Genomic DNA, 26497 nt, shown 5'->3' with positions numbered 1-26497 from the left:
AACTTAGCTAAAAGATAACTCTTCCTCTCAACAAGTAATGTTGGATATAATGTTCTAAATGTCCAAATATCTGAAGATAAATATTAAAAATGTGATTGAGTGCAATAGTAGGATGAAAATAAACATGAAAAAAATCGATGAACATCAGGCAAACACTCTAAACACTAAGGCTGTGTTTAGCACAATAAGTTTCCAAAGGTAAGAGTTATTCTAGCCTGGTTTAGACAGAGTGCTCAATAATATTTTATTCAGAGTGATCCTATATAAGAATGGAAGGGTGCTGAAAGACTAGAGATCTTGTCAGTCCTTAAATTATTTTTCAAACAGTGGTTATTTACAAAGGAACATTCAGGGCAGATGATACCAAAATACTCCACACTGACAGGCAAGAATAGGTAGATGAACCCGAATTACCCGTGGGTGGTTCAGTAATAAATCTACATAATACATTTTTAATGTTAGAACATTTTCCCTGAGTTATTATTTATTTGTTCCCAGGGGTTCAATAAATTTATGGATGTCAACACCATTATGTGGTAAGTTGTTTCCTGTGAGCATTCAATTGTTAACGTTTAACTCCAACAATGACTTTAAAATCACTTAGAAAGAATAACCATGTGTTCTTTTGAAATGAGCTATTTATAAAGAAAAAAGATGGAGCCTATTACTTCAAGTCATAAGCAGGAAAAAAAAAAATGAACCTAGCTTCCACATAAAACCCAGGGCTTTGTTCTTTTTATGGAAAATATGAGCCCAAAGCTAAGACCAATGCATCAGTTGTCACACCTTTAAAATCTCAAACAAAAAAAATGAAGAATATTGATATATACAGATTTGAGAGACTAACCATCACATTACAACAGGAATTTGAATGTAGACAGAAGTTGATTTCCACTGGTAATAACTCCAAATAACACTGAACACCACCCTCAAGGTGAAAAATGACTGATTATGACTAGATCCTCTTTGAATATAGTTTGTATGCCAGGACCATCCCAAATGAATAAAGCCTACTCTAATGTATCAGTTATTTTTCTACAGTGGTATCATAACTTCTATCTCATCATACCTTCCTCAGAGAGGTTTGTGCTCATATTTAACTCAAATTTAACAAAACTCCAGTGAATCAGTGTGAAAGTATCAATATGTTTTAGTCTTTCATATGTTGTATTGTTTTTATTCTACTGCACGAGTAGGAAACAATTACATTTTAATGCAAAAATTTTTAAAAAGGGGGTGAAAGTATCGGCGGTGATAGCTGCACAGTTAGGACTAGGCTATTCAGATGTTAATCTGGATGCAGACAGGTGCTTTCCCCTGCAGGCCAGGTAGTCTTGCAGCATTTAGACCCATCTGCACATTACAGCTGTAATTTTGAAAAACACTAATGGATCTGGATACCCAATTCCCACTGGAAACTGATGGAATTTGACTTTCTAAGCCCTCTAGGAAGATTTGAAAATCTCAGCTCACAGTTTGGGTTAAAACATCAGGTTAAGTCAATATTAAAATATAAATGGAAACAAAAACCCAAGAGAAGAGAAAAGAGGGAAGGAGACAGTGGAGAGGGAGTAGGTGGGTAAAGGATGTTTAAAAGGGTTATAGAAGTAGCAAGGAAAACAAGCGTTTTCCCAATTATCGTTAAATGTTCTTAGTTTGATCAGCAGGTCAAAACAACTTAGTAGGTGCATCTACAGGTGCATTAATGTGCTTTTGCTACTGTGCATTAAGTTTAGTATCTCTAATGTGAGCTACTACATATGTGTGCATATGCTTAATGCATAGTAGCCTATTCTACTGACCATTAACATATTTGCATGTTTTTTATGTGTCACTTTAATGTGCAGTAGTAATGGGCTATTGTGCTCCCTGCCCTGCTGCCCTCCCACTAGGAGCTTCCATGGGCCAGTGGGCAAGACTCAGCATGGCAGGGCACAGCATGGCAGGGAGGCTTGGTGATGCCACTGGGAGACCCCACCATGATGCACATTGTGCACCCTGCCTGATTACCCTCTTCCTGCTCCCACCAGAACCTTGCAGGCTAAAACTCTGTTAGCCTACAAGGGGAAACCTACCATTTCCCACATTTTTCTCCTTTAAAGCTGCATTTTTCTCCTTAAAATGAGAAAATCCATGTTCTACCATGTTTTTCCATGATGAATGGAAAACCAGGATCCATGCTAATAACACTGCTCACTAGCCTCCTCTGTCTGTGATTATTTGCATGAATGTGTAGTTGCTACTTAAGACATGATTAACCAATTAATCATATCTTAAATGTAATATCTGTCACAACATACAGTTCCAATCTTTTTATAATGGAGGAGGCATAGAAGATGGAGGCACTTATGCTAGTATCTCTAATGTGTTCCTTACATGACTGGGTAGATGCATCTCTGCATGAGAAAATATCTCCAAGTTACCTTTTCAAGCTTTTCCAAGGTTTTAATATTGTGTTGTATGCTATTTTGCATGAGAGCTATGTCAGGAAAAGACAATGAATCCTAGGAAAATAATCTTAAATGGGACATATGTACCCATTACATTTTCTTCAAGCCTGCCTTATCCAGGAGGTATCAACAAGCATTTGGCTAGAGTCAATGACCTTGGAACTAAATGATTACATTCATTGTGTGTGTTAGTGAGCAGGAGAGAAAGAATGGTTAAACAGGGTTTTAAGTTTTTATTGAACTGAAAAGATAGAAAGGTGCATTTTCCCTCCGAATGAAAACTAAAGCTTGAACTTCTGGGATCATCTGATTAACGTTTACCTCTCTTCTCCCCTAAACCCAGATTTTGTTCACTATTTTCTTATTGTACTTATTTGGATTTTTTTCCACTCAAAGTGCATATGTTGAAATATCACAAAAATGCTGCTTTCACAATATTTCTTTTCTCAACAAGAGCCAAGTTATACAGGAAATAATACAAAATACCTTCTCTAGCAAGGTTTATGGAACCGTTTGGCAGAAATAAGAGACTCTGATAGCTTAGGCAGGCTGCCAGTATTCATTTGAGTCATGGGTGCATACCTGAACAAAATCACCAGAATTTTTGAGTCTTGCAGTAATAACTACATTGATAAAATACATTTTATAGGATATTGTTGAATTTAGGTTTTTATTGATATACTTGTGACATCTAAAACTAGGTAGAAAAATGAGCATTTTACATCTGTGCAACTGACAGAAGGATCTTGCTTTACACTTTTAAGTTGTCTTCCTGCAAGAGCTGCGAAATCTAGTTGATGTAAATAGATTCTTTCCTTGGAGGTATTCTAACCCACCATCTTAGGACAGAATGTTCTCATTTATTCACAAATATTGAATTTTTAAACATTGTTTTTATGGCAATTACTACACATGCTGCTTTTGCTTTTGATTCTATAAAAGCATTTTAGAACATATTTTGAATGAGGATACTATACTGAATAAAACTATATTGTAGCTCAACTGATTTAATTGAAAACTTATATATGTTTCTTCTTAATCTCTCTTTTTTGAGCCATTCCCCTTTGACTAAAAGACTTAAATAGTCATTGGCACAGGCAACAAGACTTGCTTGAGCATGTGACTGCCAAAAGAACCTAAAATAAAGTTGTTTGCTCTCGAGCATCAGCTACAACTTAATAGTTACTGCATGCTTTCTTTAGCAGCTGGGAGATTTAGAGATCCCTTATGAAACATAGATTTAAATACAGATCTCGCACATCTCATATTAATGCTGTAACTTTTTGGCAGTGGAATAAATCTGCAGGGACATTTCCTCACTGTTTTCTCTGAATTTAGTTCCCCAAATTTATTTCCAACTTCTGCAGAAATAAATTATATAATAGATGTTTTTAATTTGCCAATTCCTTTCATTGTAATTATTAACGATGGTACTTCATGGCATACTAGAGAATTTGGTGGTGAATTTGGGTGCTATTCAATACTAGCTTTGGGTTGATCAAACTATTTTGGTGAACAAACTAATTGTTAAAAATTCGGGGTGTGCAAAATGGGCCCTATTCGATTCAGATTCAGCCCAAATCAGGAACAGTGATTCAATTAGTTGATTCAGATGACTGTCCCCGATTCAATTCAGCTGAATCCGAATCTGAAGATTCAATGTTAATTCGGAGAATCAGCGATTTGGCCATAGACACAGCTTTAAATGTTTTTTCTACATGTCTCAAGGTACCAGGCACAGTTTATGAATGCTGTGATGCTGGGGTGGGTGGAGAGTCCCACAGGAGTGTGGGGACCTCCTTGCATGCTTGGCGGAGAACCTGGAAGTACTTCTGGTCCACTTCCAGGTCTGCTGGGGAGTGTGTTGCCCCCCACCCCATGCCTTCTGGCTCAGCAATAGGCTGCAGGGGGACCCCGGGTGCACCCCCAGACCCAGGAGACACCAGTCACTCAGCCGGGAGAGGCATGGGGGGAAAACCCGTGCAGTCCCCAGTGGACCCAGAAGTGGACTGGAAGTGATTCTGGTCCACTTCCGGGTCTGCTGCTAAATGTGCTGGCCAGCCCCATGCACTGCTATGGGACGCTCCATCCACCCCAGCATTGTGGCATTCATGAGCTGTCTGGTACCTTGAGGTATGTAGAAAAAACATTTAAAGCTGTGTCTATGTCCAAATTGCCAAATCTTTCTGCATCTCTCCAAATCAATTTGGAAGGTTCCAATTCGATTTGGAGAGATTAAAGGGTCTCCTTATTCAATTCAGATTCAGAGATTCAGCCACCCAATAGGGCTGAATCTCTGCCGAATCGAATCAGTGACTGAAGCTTTGCACAGCCCTACTAAAAATGATCATTGAGTACTAATTTTAATTTTCAGTATAACCTTGCAAGAGACATCTTTATGGAGAGAAAGACAGAGCAATAACCAAAAAGTTCGGAATGCCTGACATTACTGATTTCTATGAATGAATGTGTGCAACTCCTGGAAATGAGTTTATAACTAAACATGAAATTTATGTCAGACAATTTGTAAAATGTGTATATGCCCATTCTCCAATCACTCAGGAAGGATACATATTCTAAAAAACCTAAATTTAGCTGATTGTTAATACATGGTGGAAATGTCTACACATGCTTTTACACACTCCTAAACTTAATCTGTATTTGCCTAATATGCACTAAGGTGATTTATATGCGTGTATACATAGGCACATGCTAAGGTGCATTAATGCAGTGTGCGGACTGACTTGGGACTAAAATTAGTCTCAAGTCAGTTGACATATACAGCATTAACGCACCTTAGTGCATCTACATGTGCATTAAGGTGCTTTAGCTATTTGCACCTAAATTTGCTCAAATAGCCTAATATCATTATTTTTAAGGCACATTAAGGGCATGCACATGTAGACACACACCCTGTATGTGCCTTAAATTGGGATAAAGTGCCTTAAATTGGCATGTGTAGACACACCCTGTAAATCTGAGGGCTTCTTTAAGTTTTGGTGTCTACTTCCCTTCACAGACATCTGTCTTGGCTGTTAGGAATTGTCACAGTCACATCCTTTTTCCTAGCCTCAGACCCTACATTGACAGGCAGGAATGAATTTTATTGCTTCTGCCTAGGATGACTTTAGAACTGTCACTGGATCAGAACAAATCATCCAGAATCCTGCCAATGATCAGTATTATATAATGATAGGAATCGGAATTACACTTTCAATAGTAATGTACTCTAGGGTGGTGCAAAATTTCACTGGCTGTTTCATTTTGATGCTGTTTCGACTTGTTTCAAGCTCAAAACAGTGAAATTGAAATAAAATGAACGGCTTCAAAATAGCCTTGAAATGCAATGAGGGAAGTTGAAACATTTCAAACTTTCAAAACATTTCAAGTTTGGAAGCTGAAGCTGGGCTTGCCTGCTGGGAAACAGCAAGTAAGGAGAGGGAGGGGAGAGAGGGGGGAAAGACACAATGAGGGCATTCCTTAACACACGTTGGAGAAGAAGCTTCTGCAGCAGATGAAAGAAAGGCTCTGTCACAGTTTGGCTACCTGAGATGCTGCTGGTGCTACTGTGCTGCTCCTCACTAAATTATTATTTTACCTGTTGTTATTTAAAGTGGCGGACCAGGATGAGGTTGTAGGGCAGGAGAAGACCTCATTGGGGAACACTACCATGTCATGTAGAGGCCCCAGCACCAGTGAGGGCGTGCCTTAACACATACACAGTGTCACCCACGTCATGAGTTTTGTTTGTCAGCAGCTTGAGGTGCAGTTTCCCAGAAACCCCTGTACCTGTCTCCTTGAAACTTGGCAGGCTTCAGGGGCTACCATCCCTGATGTTTTTATCCAAATCTTCCAAAAAATGACAAAGTTATAGGCAGTTTTGTGATTCCCTGTTATGGCCTATGGGCAAAACGTTGAAACAGCGTCAAAACAGCAAAACGGTTTCGCTGAAATGAAATGGAACAATGCTTTTGAAACTAAACAAAACGCAAAATGAAACAATGTCCCATTGAAATGGCAAAACAGAAGTCGAAATGAAATGGTGCTGTTTCTCACAGTCCTAATGTACTCCACTCCCTAGTCCAATGCTACATTAGTACATAAGTCATTTGAACATATTAGAAATGTCCTGAATGTTAAAACAAGATCATTATGTTTGAGACATAATGTAGGATATCTTCATGGTTGATAATAGGATGCCTGTTTGGAACTTCATGGCAAAAACAGAAAGGAATAAGGCTTTCTAATTGCAAATTGCCAGCTGCTTGAGTAGAATCTTCAGTTACTTGTGAGTTTTAAAGCATCTGGAATACAACTGAGCTGATCTTATTTCATTTAGTAGAGGACAATAATGCCCATACAAAATAGTCAATATTTGTCAGAAATCAGCAAACTACATTTTCTTGCTCTTTTTTTTTTTTATGAGGCATGTTACTTTTAAGGGGGAGTAAAGGTACATCATGTTCTAAGGGTTTTGCTTACTTATTTGTTTTTAAAAGAAAACAACGTTCCAGTTTATCACATAGTTAAATCAGTATAGCTATAATGAAACCAATAAAGTGACACCACTTTACATCAGCTGAAACCTGGTCCCTTATTTTTTCATAACAATGTTTCAAAGGCTAGCTTTTTGAAAACCTACACGTTGAGCGTCACACATTTTAAGGTTCTCCCATTTCTGTGTAGGTGTTAGCAATTCTGCATGCTGGTTTATTCTGGAACCAAATATTTATTATTAATAAGCGTATGAATCATAACGTTTATATAGCACTCCTGCAGCAGATGCTACAAAAAGCTTAATTAAATAAAAGAGCACACAATTAAAAGGTAAGATCAAATGAATAAATCTTAAGGGTTATATAATCACGCATGAGAGTCACAGCAATAAAGCTGCAATGGAAAGGGAATGCTACACTCAAGTAAGTTATAAGAAGAAAAATGTATTGCTCAGAAATAGAAGTCAAGATATTATAATATCAATTAATCACATACCAGCTCTCATTTCAAAGAATCCAGATGAACATTACAAGGTCTCTCTGGCTGCCTCTATACAAGATGCTGACTGCGCAGTAGCATCACATGCAGAAACTGTGATGTGTAGCTACTGCGAAGTAGTCTCGGGCTACTGTGCAGTCAGCATCACAAAAATGCCATTGGTTGGTGCTACAAGTATTAAATGACTGCTCAGTAACCACTGTGCAGTCAGCATCTCATATAGATGCAGCTTCTGTGTAGGTAAGACTAATTCTAACTTCTACAAAAATGTTTTACATAATATATGCTGTTAATTTGCCAATTCCTTTTCTTGTAATTATTTACAATGATACTTCATGGCATACTAGAGAATATAGTCAGCTATATTTGTGAAAAATGAGGCAGCATCTGCTGTTGAATCTCTGCTGATAAGTGGGAAAGCACAGCCAATTATCCTCACAGATTATAACATGTTCAGTTCAGCAAAGCACAGAGTATCAAGGTCCTCTTCAAACCCATTTGTTAAAGAATGATTGCATTCAAGCTACTGATGTGAACTCTGTGATTCAACCTAATAGCCTTAAATGTCAAATTACAAACCCCTAAAATCAGAAGATTAATAACTGCTGGGGAAAAAGAACTCAATATGTATAATTCTGTCATGCTGTGATCTGTAAATGGGGCTTTTGTTTAAATGCATTATTTAGCCAAAAAAGAAAAGTTTAGATATTTGTTTTGCATAGATGACTCAGTTTAAGTAACATAGGACAACATCATCTTCTCTTCTGACCTTCATCCACAATTTGTATCATACTTTCTTGAGGTTCTGAAGAATGTGGCCATTTCTTTCCCTTTCCTAAGCATTTTTCATTTTTGTATTACTGCACTTAGCATTTCCAACATAACTGAGAAAAGGAAGCAGAAAAACAAATTAAAAAACATCAAGTGCTATTAATATAATGTGGGTGTGTCTACACATGATGTTACATCACTGTAGCAACGCGCTGCAGTGACATAGCAGTGATGGACAAAAGCCATGATGCCTCAGTTATGTCACTGTAGCAACTCACTCCCTCGGGATAGCACGTTGCTAGTGACATAGCAGCTAAAAATAATTGTGTGCCACTGGGACAGCACAGGGTGTTATTGCTCCATCATTTAGTACTATCAAAAGAAAGAACTAAATGATGGGGCCATAACAATAGTGTCATAGGAGCACGTGTAGATTCACCCTTTTTTTAACTTAGCTTCTGGAAGCAAAGAGAATTCTCATAAGTTGATCTGTTTTTCTAAATTTCCAGTCCTCTTCAAGAAACCAACAGGGCAGAGATAAGTTCATTCAAAACCTTGGGTCCACTCCAACAGAAAGAAAAAAAAAAACAACAAAAAACCAGGGGTTTTGTCATTGACCTAAATGGCATCAGCCGTATGTCTATTATGCAATTTACCTCATGGTAAAATACACTTTCTGGTGGAAATCATCACATGCAAATTGCCAGAGCTTGATGGAAATCAGTGAACATCTGGGGATCTTCCCATTGCTATCTACAAGAAGTGAACATATCTACTCTAATTCTGTTCCCACATGAGTCCACATACAAAAGGGGAACAAAATGTGAATAGTTCTTTTTTAAGCCTCTTTAGAAATGAATACCTGACTGTAAAATCTGAAGAAATGGATTGACCGAAGGAGTTTGGGTAAAAATGAGCCTAGTCTACAGAAAATAACCAGGGTGCACCTGTTTAACTCTCATAATTAATGGGTGCTTCATGTCTCCTTTTAAATGTATCATTCATTAGTCCTACAGAACTAGATAATCATCACTCTTTTTGTAGAGTGAAGCCATGAAACAGTGAAAGTTTGAATGCTGTGGAAATAAGAGTATGTAAATATCAGTGTGCCCTTCAACAACTTCAGTTCCAACTGGATGATCTTGGCAATATTTGTGACTCTGGTGAATGCCATAGTAAGTCTAGAATCATAAAAGCAGAAAGGTTATCTTATAGAAATGAAATTGTGGGGGAGGAAAGCCAAGATTTGTGTTTGGTTGGTAAGAAAGATACAGTATGTGCCAATTTAAAAATGAAATTTCTTTTTAGGGCACTTTACTCTAGTTTTATGTCATTATAAATACTATCTATGTTTCAGGTGACATTTATTACTCCTTAGCTATCTGACTATATGGAAGAATTCCTTTGTTTCCTGAGTAGCAGTGGCACATTCTATACGTCATTCTCTGTGCTTTCTTGATAGTTACTTTAAGACGCATCTGGTTTACTTAAATTATGGAAAAATGTGTGACAATTACGTTTTTGGAGATGGTAAGGTCATGTGACTATGGGGATATAGGGACTTTTTCCTATTAACAGTTGATTTGGATCTTGTGCAAGATTTCAGAGAGCAACCTGTTTGTTAAAGCATGGGGCTATATAGCAGGATGGGTGCTCCCTTCTACTCAGCCCACTGAGTAGAAGGGAGCACCATCAACTCAATCCCTTTGGCAGAGAATCATACCCTCATTTCTTTCCTTTTGTGTGACTTGCTCCATCTTTAAGTATCATTGAAAAAAATTGGTATTCATTCCACTAGGTGGTGTTATCCACCCCCTTTCTTGTACTAGAAGTGTAGCGATAGTGGGACCCAGTACTACCTTACTCCACTGGCTCCTGGTTCAGGGTTCTAAGCTGCTGAAAGGATCAACTTAGCATGCCTCACTCTTCCCACAACACAAATCCTTGGACCAGTCTCCATCATAAAGTTCTATTCATCTAAAAATCAAAGAGCCTCCTATCTCTATTGTCATTCAGTGTAGCTGCTTTTTGTGCAAAGTCCTTTTTTCTACTGAGGGATGTCCAAAGGCCTGATAACTACTGCAATAGCCACTTTGTGACAGAGCACCTTTGGTGCCTGGCACTTTAAGGGCTTTGAGTGACAACAGGGCAGCCAGCAGGTGCAGGCCAGCCCTGATGAGGCAGTCACATGATCCAGTAAGGGACATGTGATTGGAGGGGAGAGCTGAGCTGACTCAATTTTAACTCAAGCCCTCAAGGCTGAGCCAACAGTCTGCTGCTGGCAGCTGTTAGAACAACATCCAGCTGAGTGGCTGCTCAGAAACACCTTGGAGGTGAGGGCGGGAGGATGGCAAGAAGCTCCTGGTCCTGGGTATGACTTGAAGGATGGCCTGGTGGGGCTGTCTGTGATGGGGCAGCTCCCCAGAAATGCCAGGCCAGTTGCCTCCCCAATGAAGGGCAGGTAGGGGCACCTTATAACCCCAGTCCCACTACCTAGTGGTTATAGAACAGACAGTGGGGCCAGGCAAACTGAGGGAGAGGAACCTGAGTCCCTGGAGGTGTAAGACCCCAAGCCCCAGTGAAGGGGCATGGAGTTGGCCCCAGGAAGAGGGGCATAGAGTTGGCCCCAGAGATGGTGTAGAGAGTGGCCCAGGAATTAGGTAAGAAGACCCAAGTGCCCAGAGAGGGGCCTGTGGCTAAAGTCAGCTTAGTGTTAGGCATAAGGACTGTCACCTGTAAAGGCTGAATGAGGCACCTGAAGGGCTGCAGGGGGATCACCCAGAGTGTAAGTAGGCAAGACTGATGCCCCAAAGGCTGCTGAAAGGAGCTGGGCAGTGTGAAAGAGGCCCAGTGAGAGAGGGCAGGGTGAATGAAGCCCTGTGAGAGCAGGTATCATGAATGAGTAAATTGTGACAGGCCCAGCAAGGAGCCGAATTTAGCCCAGCTTCTGGCCAGAGCAACTATAATTTTGGATGCCATCATTGAGGCATGGGGCATGGTAAGGGGAGGTCAGAGCCATATATAAGCTCTTTGTCATTGGGACATTAAAAAGGGCAGCTTCCCACTTATTATCTCATGTATATCCCAGAAGTTGTGACAGGAGAGGCAAGGTAGATTGCCCTAGATGGAGGGGTGGCCATTATGGTGATTGGCCATAAGTAGGCTTCTCTGTCACACACTTCCCATCCTGAATTAACCTTTCTTCCTCAAACTGCAGTGCTAGGGATGGACCCAGAAGTGATCAGCCATGCGTCCTACAAAGCCCTCCATCTGAGATTCATTTTCTCTTCAGTCTTCCATCCCTGTGCCAGGTTCACAAATTCTACCACAAGCTGTTTCACTGTATTCTCCTTCTGACTATAATTCAATGCAATACAGAGAGCAAGTGCTAGCCTTGCTGCACCAGAAGTGCACAGGTGTCAATTTCCCTTATGTATAGTTACTAGGGCTGTGCAAAATTTTGCTGACTGTTTCATTTTGAGGCTTTTTTTACTTGTTTTGAACTTGAAACGGCAAAATTGAAATGAAATGCAGGGCTTCAAAACAGCCTCGAAATGAAACAAGGCCAGTTGAAACATTTCAAAAATTTCAAAACATTTTGAGTTTTGAAGCAGCAGCCAGGTGGTGGGAGGAAGGGGAGAGCCAGGGCTGTGCTATGAGTGGCTTTGCAGGCCCATGTGACTCAGCCCAGTGGGGAGTGCAGCCCTGGCTCCCCCCACCTCCCACCATCGGGCTGTACTCTGTGGGGCTGGCGGAGCTGATGGGAATGCAATGCTGGCTCTGCCCATCTCCCGATGCTGGGCTCCACTCTGATCAGCTCCACCAGCCCCATGGAGCCCAGCCGGGTGGAGGGAGGTGGGCAGGGCTGGTGCTGCATGCCGCCTCCCACCACCGGGCTGAGTTCCATGGGGCTGCAAGCCACTGGGAGCTGAGCCTGGTGGAGAGAGGTGGCATGCAGCACTGGTGGTGCACACTGCCTCTCTCCAAAGGGCAGCAAGCCCACTGGGCAGTAAGCCATTGCATGCCACCTCATTCAACCAGGCTCAGTGCCCAGTGACTTGCTGCCCAGTGGCTGGAGGTGGCACACAGTGCCAGGGCTGCACTCCACCTCTCTCTACCTGACTCATCTCCCAGCACCGGTCCCAGGCAGCAATGGCAGCCTCCCACCCGCAGCCCCGGTGGTGTGGATGAAACTCAAAACAGCACTGAAACAACAAAACTGTTTCAATGAAACAAAACAGAACAGTGGTTTTGAAACGAAACTAAACTCAAAATGAAACACTGCTCCATCAAGATGTCAAAACAGAAGTCAAAGTGAAACAGTGCTGTTTCATACAGCTTTAGTAGTTACCTATAAATTAGAAATATAAATCCTTCTGTTCATTTACATATTGTTATTAGCACGCTCCCTTTATTTTTCCATTAATATAGAACTGTGCCATCCTTGCTCATTTTGGTTTCAGTTGGACTACTTTTGGAACAATGTATTACTTGATGAGTCATGATAACAAAAGAATAATGGAAAATAAAATGTGTGAAATATTGTATAAAAATAAGTTCTCCTACCCATGACAACACTGACAACATTATCTCATTATGAGATAATAAAGCTTAAAGTAGGAAAAAACAATTGGTGCATTTCCCTTCCATTCATGAAAGACATTCGTTGTTATGTAGGATTTCTCTAGCATTTTTTTTTAAATACCTGTCCCATACTGGTTGATAGCTAAGAAGCATCATTTGTCAGTTATCAAAAGGATAATGCAAGAGATGGATATTCACATAATTGAGCTGAATTTTACAGTATCCAAACACTGACTCATAATCTTAAAAAAAAGAAGAAAAGAAAAACTGCAAGGCTATGGACCCTGCTGGCTAAACTTTTAGAGCCAAATTACATGTATTAATTTATGCATTGTTTATGAATTACTACTGAACCCTGGCATTTTTGGCTCTGACTTTGCACCATGGACAAGGAAGTGTGCATGCATGGACTGAACATGTGTAGCAGGCTCTACAATAACTTGACACAAAATGCTCATACTTGAGCAGAAAATTGTGGAAAAAAGCAGCAGTAAAGATGGCTTTCCCAGATTTTTCCTTAATAACAGTTCCCTCAAGGTGAGATACCCAGCTTTTGGGTCCCACTTACTGAGATAATATTTGAATCTGCATCTTTGACTTTGCAGCACAGTGCTCTGACCAGCATACCACGGGTTAAGCACTACCCTATGCCCTCTCCTCTGTCTAACAACTGTTAATCATGGATTTCTGGACAACTCTGTTTTCATGACTTAGATGCATGTACATGTCTACAATGGGCAGTATGTGTGCACATTTTAAGCATCCATGTTGCAAGGGAAATGGAATCACTATCTGTGCATATATGCTAAAAATGGGATCCGCTGTCTTAGAAAACTGCCATTTAGGTGCAAAAAGGCAAACAGAATTCTATCCATTAAGTAAAGATTGAGAGTTCAAGAGCCAAGCCACAATTTAGATAAAACCCTCAAACTATGGAAAGCTTAAATGTTATTATTCACATAGAAAACTTACATGGTATTATTCAAATAGAAAGCAAATCCTGTGGTATGCAGGAAGCATAGTCCACACAAGGCTGACAAGAGCTAAGCAACTTTTGGCTTGGATTGAATTATATATATATTCTGAAGCTAAATGTTTCAATATTTAAAAAAATGCACAGGAAATGTAGGTTTAGAGTCACATGAGGTGGAAATGGTTTCCTTTTATCCAGTGGCAAGCCTGGAAGACTGGATTTACTTTCAGATGTCTCCAGAACACTGGACAAAAATTTCTCATTTCCTACAGGTAGCAGGTTGGAATCTTATTGTTGCTTTGATAGTTCAGGAAAAATATAAGAGGCTAGGATTTCTGGTGATATTTTTATTAGACCAACATCTCTTCCAGTTGTGGATTTGGTCCAATAAAAAATATATCACCAAAAGTTCCTTGTATATCCTATGAGAGCACTTTAACTTCCATACTATACATTATTCATAGGATTTCCAGTGTCTCCTGACTACACTGAAACTCTTCCTACTGGGTGAAAAGGAATGCAATAATCATGGTGTCAGAAAAAGACCATGCAACTGTTGGCATTGGTTTTACAACCCAGTCTTGATACCTTGTTCCAGGAGTGCCCATACTTTCAGACCAACCACAACTTGTTCCATTTAATAATAGCCAAATTTTATTGCTACACAGTGATAGCTGATAAAAGTAATGCAGGGAAAGCAACCAAAATAACCCCCACAATTCTATTTATCTACCAGTTCCAGGGTTTTCACAGTGGGTCTCATTTGGCCAGTATGAAAGTGCTACCCTGTGATTCTTTGCTAAATGTCAGCAGTCTTGAAGGTTCAGGCCTGGTGCTGACCCTGCCCCCCCAAAAAGTGGCATGGGTGAGACGGTCTGATAGTGTGCCTTCTACCCATGGCAGCCTCAGGATCCCCCAATTGCTCTGAAAATCTCTCCTTTTGTTTTCTTTCTCCTCTGATGACTTCATTTCTAGGTATCATTTGTTGGTTTCCCCATAGTCATCATATTGTCCATGTTCTGTCCTGTTGGCTTATCCGTTTATTTCTATAACATATCACACACATACCTCTTAATTTGGTCATTTCCCAGTGTCTTGATTTGGACATCTCCAGCCTCGTAATTTGGTCTGTCCACCAAATCTGGAAATCCCAGGGACTTTGCAGCCGGTCACTCTGACCCAATACCAATTCTGCAGGTTCCCTTATCTCTATTGTGGAACACTGTGTTACATGTTTTCATTTTCCCTAGCCTGTTTGCCTGCTAGCTTCAGACATGAACACTGGGAATGTGAAACTTTGTCACAAGCAGACTTTTAGAAACCAATTAACCCTTGCTGTTCCCCAGGGCCATTGTTCTAATGCAATAGTTACTCTCCGTACAAGCCAATTCCTAAACCCAAATCTCTAAATATAATTTTCTAGCCATCAGCAACAAAAGAGAGTCTGGGAGGGAGAGAGTTCTGAGTTTGACTTCAGATACTGTTTAAGAAGTTTTCTTTTGATAAAAACATAGACAACATTGAAAATTCTGGCATGCATCAATTGATGCATCTCCAGCAAAACCAAGAAGGTGATTCTTCCACTCTACTCAGCACTGGTGAGACCGCAGCTGGAGTACTGCATCCAGGTCTGGGCACCACACCTTAACAAGGACATGGACAAGTTTCAGAGAATCCAAAGAAGAGCCACCCGTATGATCAGAGTTTTAAAAGGCAAGCCATATGAGGAAAGGCTGAGGGACCTGGGACTCTTCAGCCTGAAGAAGAGAAGGCTGAGAGAAGACCTGGTAGCACCTTACTGCTACACTAGGGGAGTACATCAAGGTCATGGTGAGCAACTGTTCACCAGGGCACCCAAGTGGAAAACTAGGAGTAATGGTCACAAATACCTGGAAGACCAATTCAGGCTCAACGTTTGGAAAAAACTTATTTGCAGTCAGGTTGTTCAAACTGGGGAATAAGTTCCCTCCAGAGGTGGTGCAATCACCTACCCTGGAAAGCTTCAAGAGGAGACTAGACAGTCACCTTGCTGGAGTCACCTGATTCCCAGTTATCTTTCCTGCTTGGTGCAGAGGGCTGGACCCAATGAACTTCCAAGGTTCCTTCCAGCCTTACAATCTATGAATCTAAGGGGATATTACTGTGGGAGTCTATTACAGACCTCCTAGCCAAGAGGAACACGTTTATTACTCTTCTCTAGGGCATTAACAGAGGTTGTATGCTCTTGGTGCATGGTTGTCATAGATGATTTCAAACACTCTGACATCTCATGGGAAGAGCATTCAGCTAAATCTGATCAGTTGTGTTGTTTCCTCACCTGCTTTGATGAGCTCTATCTGGCTCAAGAAGTCCATAGGCTGACAAGAGGTGAGACACTGCTAGATCTGGTTCTGGTCAAAGGGGATGATTTAGTGACCAACCTAAGGATTGAAGGGAAGCTGGATGACAGTGACCATGAGTTGATCACTTTCTCTATCCATTGCAAAGCAGGCAAATCAGTCAGCAGTGCAGAAATCCTCGACTTTAGGAAAGCTGAGTTTCATAAGCTCAGGAGGCTGGTTGTCAAGGCCCTGAAGAATTGTGATCTGACAGGGAAGGGAGTCCAAGATGTGTGGTCGCTCCTTAAGGATGCGATCCTAAAAGCACAAAGGGACTCCATTCCAGCCTATATGAAAGGTAGTAAATGGGCTGGGAGACCCCCACCCTGGATCAACAGGGAACTAAGGGACCTCCTGAATCTTAAAAGAGAAGCCTATTAGGGTTGGAAGATGGGAAATACCTCTAAGGAGGACTATGCATCACTGGCCCACACCTGTAGGGAGCGGACCAGAAAAGTCGAGGTTGAAACTGAGAAACTGCCTGTCCAGGCTCAGGCCCATAAAAGTCTGCGGGCATTTTGTGCCCTGGGGCACACGCAGGCAGCCTGAGGCCACTTGAGGCACCAGTGTCCCCCTGGAAAGGCCACAGGTTAGCAACAACAGCCTGCCTGTACCCCGGCACCACAATGCAATGTTGCTGCCAGACCCACACCATCCAGGCCTGCAGGGTACTGCAGGCTCCTCCCAGACCTGCCAGCACCCAGGCCTAGCTGCAGGCAGCTTGTGGCTACCAGGGTCAGCTCCAGCTGCCTGCAGCCCAACCCCAGCAGCCTGCCTGGAGCCTGTAGGTGCTGTGGGACATTGACTCACCACACAGTTACCAGTCCTGTGCTGTGCCCCTCTGCTGGGTGCACTAGGCAGCTGTCCAGGCCCGAAAGCAGAGGCACAGCCATATAAAGACCTTGAGAGCCAGCACAGGACCATAAAACAATGAGCCCAAATATGGATAATTCTTGGGTATACAAAATCATGCAAGATTTTATTTACTTGGTGCAGTCTGAGCATCCTTGAGGTATAGTCTGCATTCATATTCACTACTCTTGAAAAAGAATCATATGTATACTGTACCTTTTTAGCAGGGATCCTGTTTTTCTCTGATTTAAAAGAAAAAAATCCCAATTTTAAGTTGAAAAGAAGTAACCTAAAATCCACATTTTTCTATGATTAAAATGGAACACCACTATATATATTATATATATATTAGAGGTGTTTCATTTTAATCATGGAAAAATGTGGATTTTAGGTTACTTTTATCAGAGGAAACCAGAATCCCTGCTTATTAGCACAATCTATAGCTTACTGTCTTCATATTTATGAGTAAGTTGTGGAAAATGCTACCCAAGCAGACTTTAATAATTCAACTGGAAAAATAAGTATGCCACAGAACTTGTTCTGACAAGACAAAGTCAAAGACAGACTAAGTTTGGGGGGGGGGTGGCATTAAATAAGTACTTATGAATAGGAAAATAAGAACTAGCCATTTTTCCCTGGAGAAATGATCTTGGAATAATAAAAAAAAAGCTTTAGATTTCACTGAGAGTTTCATGATATTGCATTATATGAAACTTCAGTATATCAAAAGAAATAAGAAGTCTGATCCCCATTGAAGTTTGAATTATCATCTCCTTCCTGTATATTTACTTCTACAGAACAAACTAGTAACAAAGAGAAGAGGAAGCCAGGAAACTGAATATGAAGATTTCATCCAGTCTTTTATTACTGAATTTAGGATCTCCTTTACATGGGCAGTATGCTCATAAGGGTTCAGGTACTTATGAGAAATAATGGAAGATAGGAAGATTTGGAAACAGAGCTCAATGTGCTAAATTGTTGGTGTCCATCAAAAAGTTTTGTCATCCACATCCATTATGCCATCCCTGGTATGTTGTCTTTCAAAGACAGGCTACTCTATCCATTGCACTTGTGGGACATAATCTGCACATTTATGTGCATTCTCCTCATGCAGTGATGGTCCCATTAAATGATTTGTATTTCATGCAGAAATCATCTTGAAATGGTGTTAAAGTGGGGCTATGGAATATGTGCATGCTTTCTGAATATGTCCATGTCCACATTTTGTAGTCAATGAGCATTGATCCAGAATTAGATCCTTGTAAGAAGTGAGAGGTGGAGGGGAAAAAAGGAGCTATGCACAAAGGAAAAAGAGTAGGCATAAATTAAAATAAGATTCAGTAGTTGGGCATTATCATTCTATATGGTTAGAGTGACTATATTATTAATATATATGAATATATTAATATATATATTATTTTTAAGGAAATCCAGGACACTGCTTCCTGCCCCCTCACCCCTCCCTCCCAGGAAGTCAGAAGTACTGCTGCAGACAGAGGCAGAAGTATGTGGGCAGAGTGTGGATTGCAATCTGGCAGGGCGATGGACTAGTATGGTGCTCCAGTCAGACAGGCCAGCAGGCACCACTGCTGCTGTGCAGGAGTGAGACAGGTGGACTGGAACAGGTGCCATCTTGCTCATATATACCCAGCCCAGCACCTCCTGAGCAGTGGCTGGAAGCAGGGGTTGGATTGGGCTGGGCATTGCTTCAATCTGCCTGCCTTGCTCTGGTGCACCATGACAGTCCACCTACTTGCCAGACTACACCCTGTGCCTCTGCAATTCTGGGACATTTGTTTCAATTTTCACAAACAGACCAAAACTGGTCTATGAAATCTAGGATTGTTCCATCCAAACCAGGATGTATGGTCACCCTGTATATAGTAGAAGAGTGTTAAGAACCATTACTCCTCAGATGGAAAGTTTGCTAATCATGACTAAATTTGCTCCCTGTAAATACAAATAGCAAATTTACTCCTGAGTAATTATTGTGCACATGTAGATGACCAACCAGGAGCAAATGTGCTCCTGGTCAGCCAAGTAGCAAGGGGTGGGAGATTGCTCCCTGCCCCTGGGAGCTGCTTGATGCTGGGGCGGGCGCCTGTGGTGAAGACCAGGTGGGAACAATGTTCCCCTGCCCCAGCAGCAGGGAGCCCCCAGCCCCCACTCTGCAATCATGGAGATGGGGCTGGGAGCTCCCCCCTGCTGGGACAGGGGGACATTGTCCCTGCCTTGGCCCCACCACCAGAGCCTGCTTCAGCAGCAGGCAGCTTCTGGGAGCAGAGAGCAATCTCCTAGCCCCTACCAGGAGACAGCTTTCTCCTGGACCTGTGCTCTCTGCCAGCCTAGGGCCTTCAGTATAGGACAGAGCCAGGGGGCAGGAGAGTCTACATTTGTGCATATGCAGGTCTGTTTGGTCCATGGGTTTGTTGGGGGGAGATTGTTTGCTTCTTTACAGCCTAGGTGTTCTCCAGTGAGCCTAGGAGGCACAAATGGAAACTTAGCAGCAGTTGGACTTGTGTGGGATGTGCCATATTCATGTTCCTCCCAGAGAGTTGAGACAACTTTATCTGCACCAAGTGTAAGCTGGTGTCTACCTTGGAGAAAAAAAGATTGAAAGATTGTAAGTACAGTATCCATGATGCTTTATATCAAGGAAAATTAAGGTTACTTATACAGGACATGTGAGAGGCTAGCATTGGAGAGGATAAAGGGAAAATAGGAAAATTGGCAGCATGTGATTACTCAAAGAAGGAGGGACCCCAGATTTTAAGAGAAGCAGATTGAAATCAGCAAATAACTTGTAAATACTCTGCATTGGAATAGCTGAGGAAAAGGTAGAGGAGAATAGTAGTCTAGAGAGCAGGATATTCAAGTCCACAAGGTTGGGGGCTCTAAGACCCCTGCACTGAGAAGGAAGAGAAGAGTAGTAGTGGTTGGTGACTCCTTTTGATTGATGACAGAAACACCAGTTTGTCAGCTGGATTTTGTTCCAAGAGGTGTGCCATCAGCCTTGAATCCAAATTTAGGTTGTCACATCAAGACGGCCAAAATTAATTCATCCCTCAGACCACTATGCCTCCCTGATTGTCCCTGCAGGCATCAACAATATTATCAGGAATGGCACTGAGATCAGAGGAGACTACGAGGCTCCTGGCAACAGGGTTAAAAAGCTCGGAGCAAAAGTAGTGTTCTCATTAATCCTTTCTGTGGATGGCAAGGGCCCAGGAAGGCACCACCATATAAAACATGGCTGATGGTGGCATCAATGGAAAGGTTTTGGATTGTTCAACAAAGGACATATGCTTTTGGGCAGAGTACAGCTATCAAGAGACTGCTAGAGACCAGCTGACTGTCTTCAAGTTGGCAGCACCAGATGGACTATATTCAGACATGCTGAGGGAATTTGCTGGAGTCATTGTAGGACCATTGGCAAAGTTATTTGAAGAACTGTGGTGTCTGGGAGAGGTCCTGGAAGCCTGGAAAAGGACCAATGTGGTGCCAATATTTAAGGAGGAGAGGAGGGAGTATCTGGGGAACTACAGGTTGGTCACTTAGACCTTGATACCAGGTAAAATTTTGGAAAAAAAATATTAAGAAGTCCATTTGTGACAGACTGGCAGATGACATGATGCTGGAGGATAGGCAACATGGTTTCACTGGGGGCAGGTCATGTCTGACCATCCTCATCTCCTTCTATGATCAAGTAATGAACTGCTTAGATGTGGGAAATGAAGTTGATGCCATATACTTAGATTTTAAAATGGCCTTTGATATGGTCTACCATGAAGTTCTTATAAAAAAAAACCTGTGGGATTGTGGGCTGGAAGAGTCCATGGTCAGGTGGATTGGGAACTGGCTAAGGGGTTGAATCCAGGGAGTGTTAGTGAATCTGTATCATCTTGGAGGGAGGTGCCCAGTGGTGTCCCACAGCATTCGGTTCTTGGCCACATGCTGTTCGAAATCTTGATCAACATTTTAGGTTAGTATGTGGAAAGCACAGTGGCCAAGTTTGCAGATGACACTAAGTTATCAGGCAAAACAGTCACACTAAGGGATAGGATGCAGATCCAAGTGGATCTGAACAAGCTGGCAAGCTGGGCAGAGCACAACCAGATGCAGTTCATTAAGGATAAATGCAGAGTACTTCATCAAGGCAGAAGTAACCTGCAACATGAATACAGGTTAGAAAGAGATGTCCTGGACAGCATGATGATTGAAAAAGACCTTGGAGTAATGGTTGACCACAGGATGAACATGAGCCATCAGTGCAACGCTGTAGGGAAGACTAAGAAATCTGGGACTGCTCAGCCTAAGGAAGAGAAGACCGAGAGAGGACTTGGTGGCCCTCTACCAGTATGTAAAGGAAGAATATTAGGATCTGGGAGAAAAGCTGTTCACTTGGGGTGCCAAGGGAGGACAAGGAGCAATGGCCATCAACTGTTGGAGAATAGTTTTGGGTTGGATGTAAGCAGGGTTTAAATTCCACTGGTCATTGATTAACAAGTCCATCTAAGTGAAGGAGCAACCCTCTGATTGGATACACCCCCGCCTCCCGGTTATAATTTTCAAATCTTACAGGGAGGCTCTTGTCTCTTATGGGGGATGTCAGCCCCCCTGAGCTCCTCCTTAATTCACATCCTAGATGTAAAGAAAAACTTCTATATGGTAAGGGTGACCAGAGTCTGGAATACACTTTCCAAGGAGGTACTGGAGCCCCCAACCTAGGAAGTCTTCAAGAGGAGACTGGATAGACACCTTACTGGGATCATTTGATTTCAGCGTATTTCTGCCCAGAGCAGGGGGTTGGACTCAATGATCTTTCAAGGTCCCTTCCAGCCTTTAATTTCTATGAATTTGTATGAATCCATCTGACCATAACTGGAAAGAGCATCTTTGGGCATCATCTAGCTAACCTAGTACAGTGGTTTCTTGTTTCTAAAGAGTTTCTTGTTGAGGTTCCAATACTGTGTACTTCAATAGCTTCCAACCATCCTGGAAGCCTTTATCCTTCTTTCTGCCTTCCCATGGCACCACATACTGGAAGGCTGGGGTCTGGGGCTAGGGGGTAGAGGTTTGGGAGTAAAAGGCACTGGGTCAGGATTGGTCATCAGTGTTCACAAATCGGTCCTGGTACAAAAAAGGTTGAGAACCAGTGCCCTAGGTAGTCTATTACACTGCCTCATTATTCTAATGGTGAAAAAGTTTATTTCAAATATCCAATCTAAACTTACTTTGCTCCAACTTCCAGCCATTGGTCTAAAACTTCCTTTCTGCAGCAAGAGAGAAAAGGTGTTTTCCTCTTCTTTATGGCAGCCCTTCAAGCAGCACAACCTCTAGTTCTCCTGGGTGAATGAAATGTCCACACCACATGTAGACACAGTCTGAGTGTCTCGAAGTTACACCACAGCATTTCTATCTCAATATCTGCATCAGATTTCCTAAATGATGCTAAACGGGTCACTTAGCTCTTATGGGTGGTTCTAAATAATATGTTCTGAGATATCTTCATTTTCTAGGAGCTCAACTTGAGAAACTTGAGAAACCAATTTGCCAGGAATCTGAACACCAACAACTGCAATAGAAGTTATTTGAAGCTGTGCTTGGAACATCTAAACCACTATAAAAATGAACAGGCTCTATGATTCTCAGACTGGACACCCTAGATTAGTAGGATCTTTTGATGTCAATCTTTTGCTTTACCACCTGGCTATGAAATGGGGATAATACCACTCCTCCTGACAGGAACGCTGTTAATATGACTTAATATTTGTGAATCACTTAGCCACAATAGTTATGAGTGTCAGAGTAAAGTCCATGGAGGAAAATAAATCTATATTCAAAGCAGGCTTAGAAATTTTGTTCAGTAAATAGAGTTTGGTAACTTATTTTGAACTATAAGAAAATAATATTTAATATCTGCTTATTTAGCAAATGTGGTCCCATCCATTGAATGTGGATGGATATTTGTGAAACTACATTATGGTTACAAACAGATATCACATGTGTTTCAGGATAAACCAACAGGTGATCCATGTTTGTTGTTCTGGGAGAAAGCCCAAAATGGTTCACGGGATAAGTGCTAACAGTTTGTCCTGGGACATTTCAAAGTGTATCTGAATGGTTGTCCTAGGATTGCTTCATTAAATTCAATGGCAGAAAAGCAGCAGTGCATTCAGCCACACACTAAACTGAGTGGAAGGGTGATGTGTCTACACCTGAATCTTGGGATATTTCAGTTCTGAGATAAATTAACAAAGGCATAATTTGTCCCAGGACTAATGCAATATCTGTTCCTACCCTATGTAATTAAAGCGGGGGGTGGGAGGGTGCACGCACGCACGTGTGTGTACTTAGTAGTTTGTATACACACACACAGGCACATATTATATATTTGCACAAATAAAATTTGATATTCTTTTTTTTCCCTTTTCTAATATTTGAATGCTAGACTTGTTCCACTGGGAAATCTTAATGTTCTTTCAATTTTTTTTGTTTATTACAGTGTACAGAATAGGAAGAAAACATCATGACTTTCTAGATCAGAGGTTACATCTTTCTTGTTCTTGAGTCATCCTTTCTGAAGGATGTTTAGTTCTTTTCCTCATAGTTGTCTCATATGAGCACGTTGTAAGCTATCCCAGTTGCCAGAAACACAAAATAATTCCTCCTGATGATGATTTGAATTTACAGACCGAACTGCTTCCTTAGAGACACTTTTTATTTATTTATTTAGCATGACAGATATTGTTTTAAGTTGTTCCTTTTATCTTTTTCACAAGCCTCTGAGGAAAGGTAATATTTTCATGGATAAATATTTTTTCTTATACTATGTACAATACTGAGGTTGGGAAAACTTATTCCAGCAACCTAAAATCTGGCTCAAGCTTCCACTCAGACTATAATCTAGGGCTAGTTTTGGTGGTGGTGACAGCAGCTTGGGTTTTTTATTTTTCTTAATTAAGGTTAAAGTTTCTAGCACTGTAACCATTCTGAATAAATGAACTGAGAGAAGTACAGAAGCTGAGTGGGAGACATTTGTTCCTCAACAAAACTGCCAAGTATTTATAGACCAGGTCTACAGATATTAGCTATCTTCCTGTGCCCCCCAATACAAAGCTTCTGATTCCAGTCCTGATTTCCTTATTCCAGTTGTGCCTTCAACTAACCCACTGTCTGCTTAGTATGATGTAGTAAAACCCAGTGGAGATCAATTTTGTGGAGCTGCAAAGTATTATCCATGGTTAAGTACAAGCAGTCAAGAAGCCAGAGGCAGAAATGTTCTAAATTTTGAGCTTTGCTCTAAGCAACCAAGGTTAGGTTGTTTAAATACAACAGAAATTAGCCCTTCCACGGGGGGAGGAAAGGGGGGAGGGGGCTTGGAGCTTGCCTGCACAGGCCAAAGCCAGCAGGTAGGGAGGGTGCTCACATAGCTCTCACAGTGCCCAGAGGGCTCAACAAGCTACCAAAGACTCCTGAACAGAGCCAAATGAGCAAGCCATCCTTGATTGGCTCTTGGCACAGGCCACCGTGCCCCCAACCCCCTGCCATTGTGGCTTGCACATGTCTCTGTGTCCTGGCCTACATGCACCCAGACATGACATCCTGGCATCCTGCTGCCTGCACCCAAGCAGGGAGACCCAGGAGCTGCAGTAAGTCCTACTGGTTGCCCTCTGTGAGTCTTGCTGGAGACTGAAGGATGTCACAGCCACCCACCTAGACCTGATGTGGCAGAGACTCGCCATGGCATGAGACCTCATGGCCATGAACCATCAACCTGCCACCCCACACATGGCCACCCAGTGCACTCTGTGCCCACCAAGCATCCTGGACTGGGTTACCAACTTTTATGTGACTGACGAAGATGATGCCAGTGTCTTGTGCAGCTACCTGATGCCCCGGCTGATGGAGAGTAGGCGCTACACTCCCAGGGTCTCTGATTTTATCATCAGCGATATTATCATTACCTTAATTCTTGTCAGGGACCCATCTTACCCCCTCTTGCCTTGGCTGATGAAGCCCCACAAGAGGCAGCTGGACTGCTGGAAAGAGCACTACAGCTACTGCCTGAGCAGGTGCCACGTGATAGCAGAGTGCCCCTTCAGCCACCTCAAGGCATGCTGGTAGGCTTTCAGTGCACATCTTGAGGTGAACAAGGTACACCTGCCAGAAATCATTGTCGCTGAATGCATCCTCCACAACATCTGCAAGATCAAGAACACAAACCAGGGTGAGGGGAAATGCAGCTTGAGGAAGCTTATAAGAAGTGGAAACTTGGACAAATAAATAGGGAGGAGTATAAGAGCATTGCTCAGGCATGAGGAATGAAGTCAGGAAGGCCAAAATTCAATTAGAGTTGCAGCTAGCAAGGGATGTGAAAAGTAACAAGAAGGGTTTTACACATATATCAGTAATGAGAGGATGATCAGGGAAAGCATGAGTCCCTTACCGAATGGGGTAGGCAACCTTGTGACAGAGGATGCAGAAAAGGCTGAAGTGCTCAATACCTTCTTCACCTCAGTTTTCAAAGGCAAGGTCAGCTCCCAGAATACTGTACCTGACATCACAGTTTGAGGAGAAGGTGAGCAGCCAACAGTGGTAAAAGAACAAGTCAGGGACTATTTAGAAAAACTGGACATACACAAGTCCATGGTGCCAGACAGGATGCACCTAAGGCTGCTGAGTGAGTTGGCTAATGAGGTTGCAGAGCCATTGGTCATCATCTCTGAAAACTCCTGGTAATCAGGAGAGGTCCTGGATGATTGCAAAAAGGGCAAACATAGTACCCATATTTAAGAAAGGGAAAAAAGGAGGATTCAGGGAACTACAGACCAGTCAGCCTCATCTCAGCTGCTGGAAAATCATGGAGCAGATCTTAAAGGAATCCATATTGAAGCACTCGGAGGAGAAGAAGGTGATTATGAAAAGTTAGCATGCACTCACTAAGGGCAAGTCATGTCTTACCAACCTGATTGTAGGGAGGCACTTAGACGGGCCAAAGCTACCATGGAGCTGAGGATGGCATCCCAAGTAAAGGATAACAAAAAATTGTTTTTTAGATATATAGGGAGTAAAAGGAAGGCCCAGGGAGGAATAGGACCCCTACTAAATGGGCAGAAGCAATTGGTGATGGACAGGGGGGACAAGGCTGAACTCCTCAACGAGTTCTTTGCCTCAGTGTTCCTAAGTGAGAGGCAGGACAAGGCTCTCACTGGGATTGTAGAGAGGCAGCAGCAGGGCACCAGACTGCGATGTGTAGACCCTGAGATGCTGCAGAATCACTTGGAGGAACTGGATGCCTTTAAGTCGGCAGGCCCGGATGAGCTCCATCCGAGGGTAGTGAAGGCACTGGCTGACATCATTGCAGAGCCACTGGTGGTAATATTTGAACACTCGTGGCACACTGGCCAGGTCCTGGAGGACTGGGAAAGGGCCAATGTGGTCCCCATTTTCAAGAAGGGGAGGAAGGAGGACCCGGGCAACTATAAGCCAGT

This window comes from Alligator sinensis, unplaced genomic scaffold (genome assembly GCF_000455745.1).
Source record: "Alligator sinensis unplaced genomic scaffold, ASM45574v1 scaffold442_1, whole genome shotgun sequence".
Classification (NCBI taxonomy): Eukaryota; Metazoa; Chordata; order Crocodylia; family Alligatoridae; genus Alligator; species Alligator sinensis.
The sequence above is the reverse complement of the archived record's forward strand: the minus strand, read 5'-3'. Positions refer to the sequence as shown.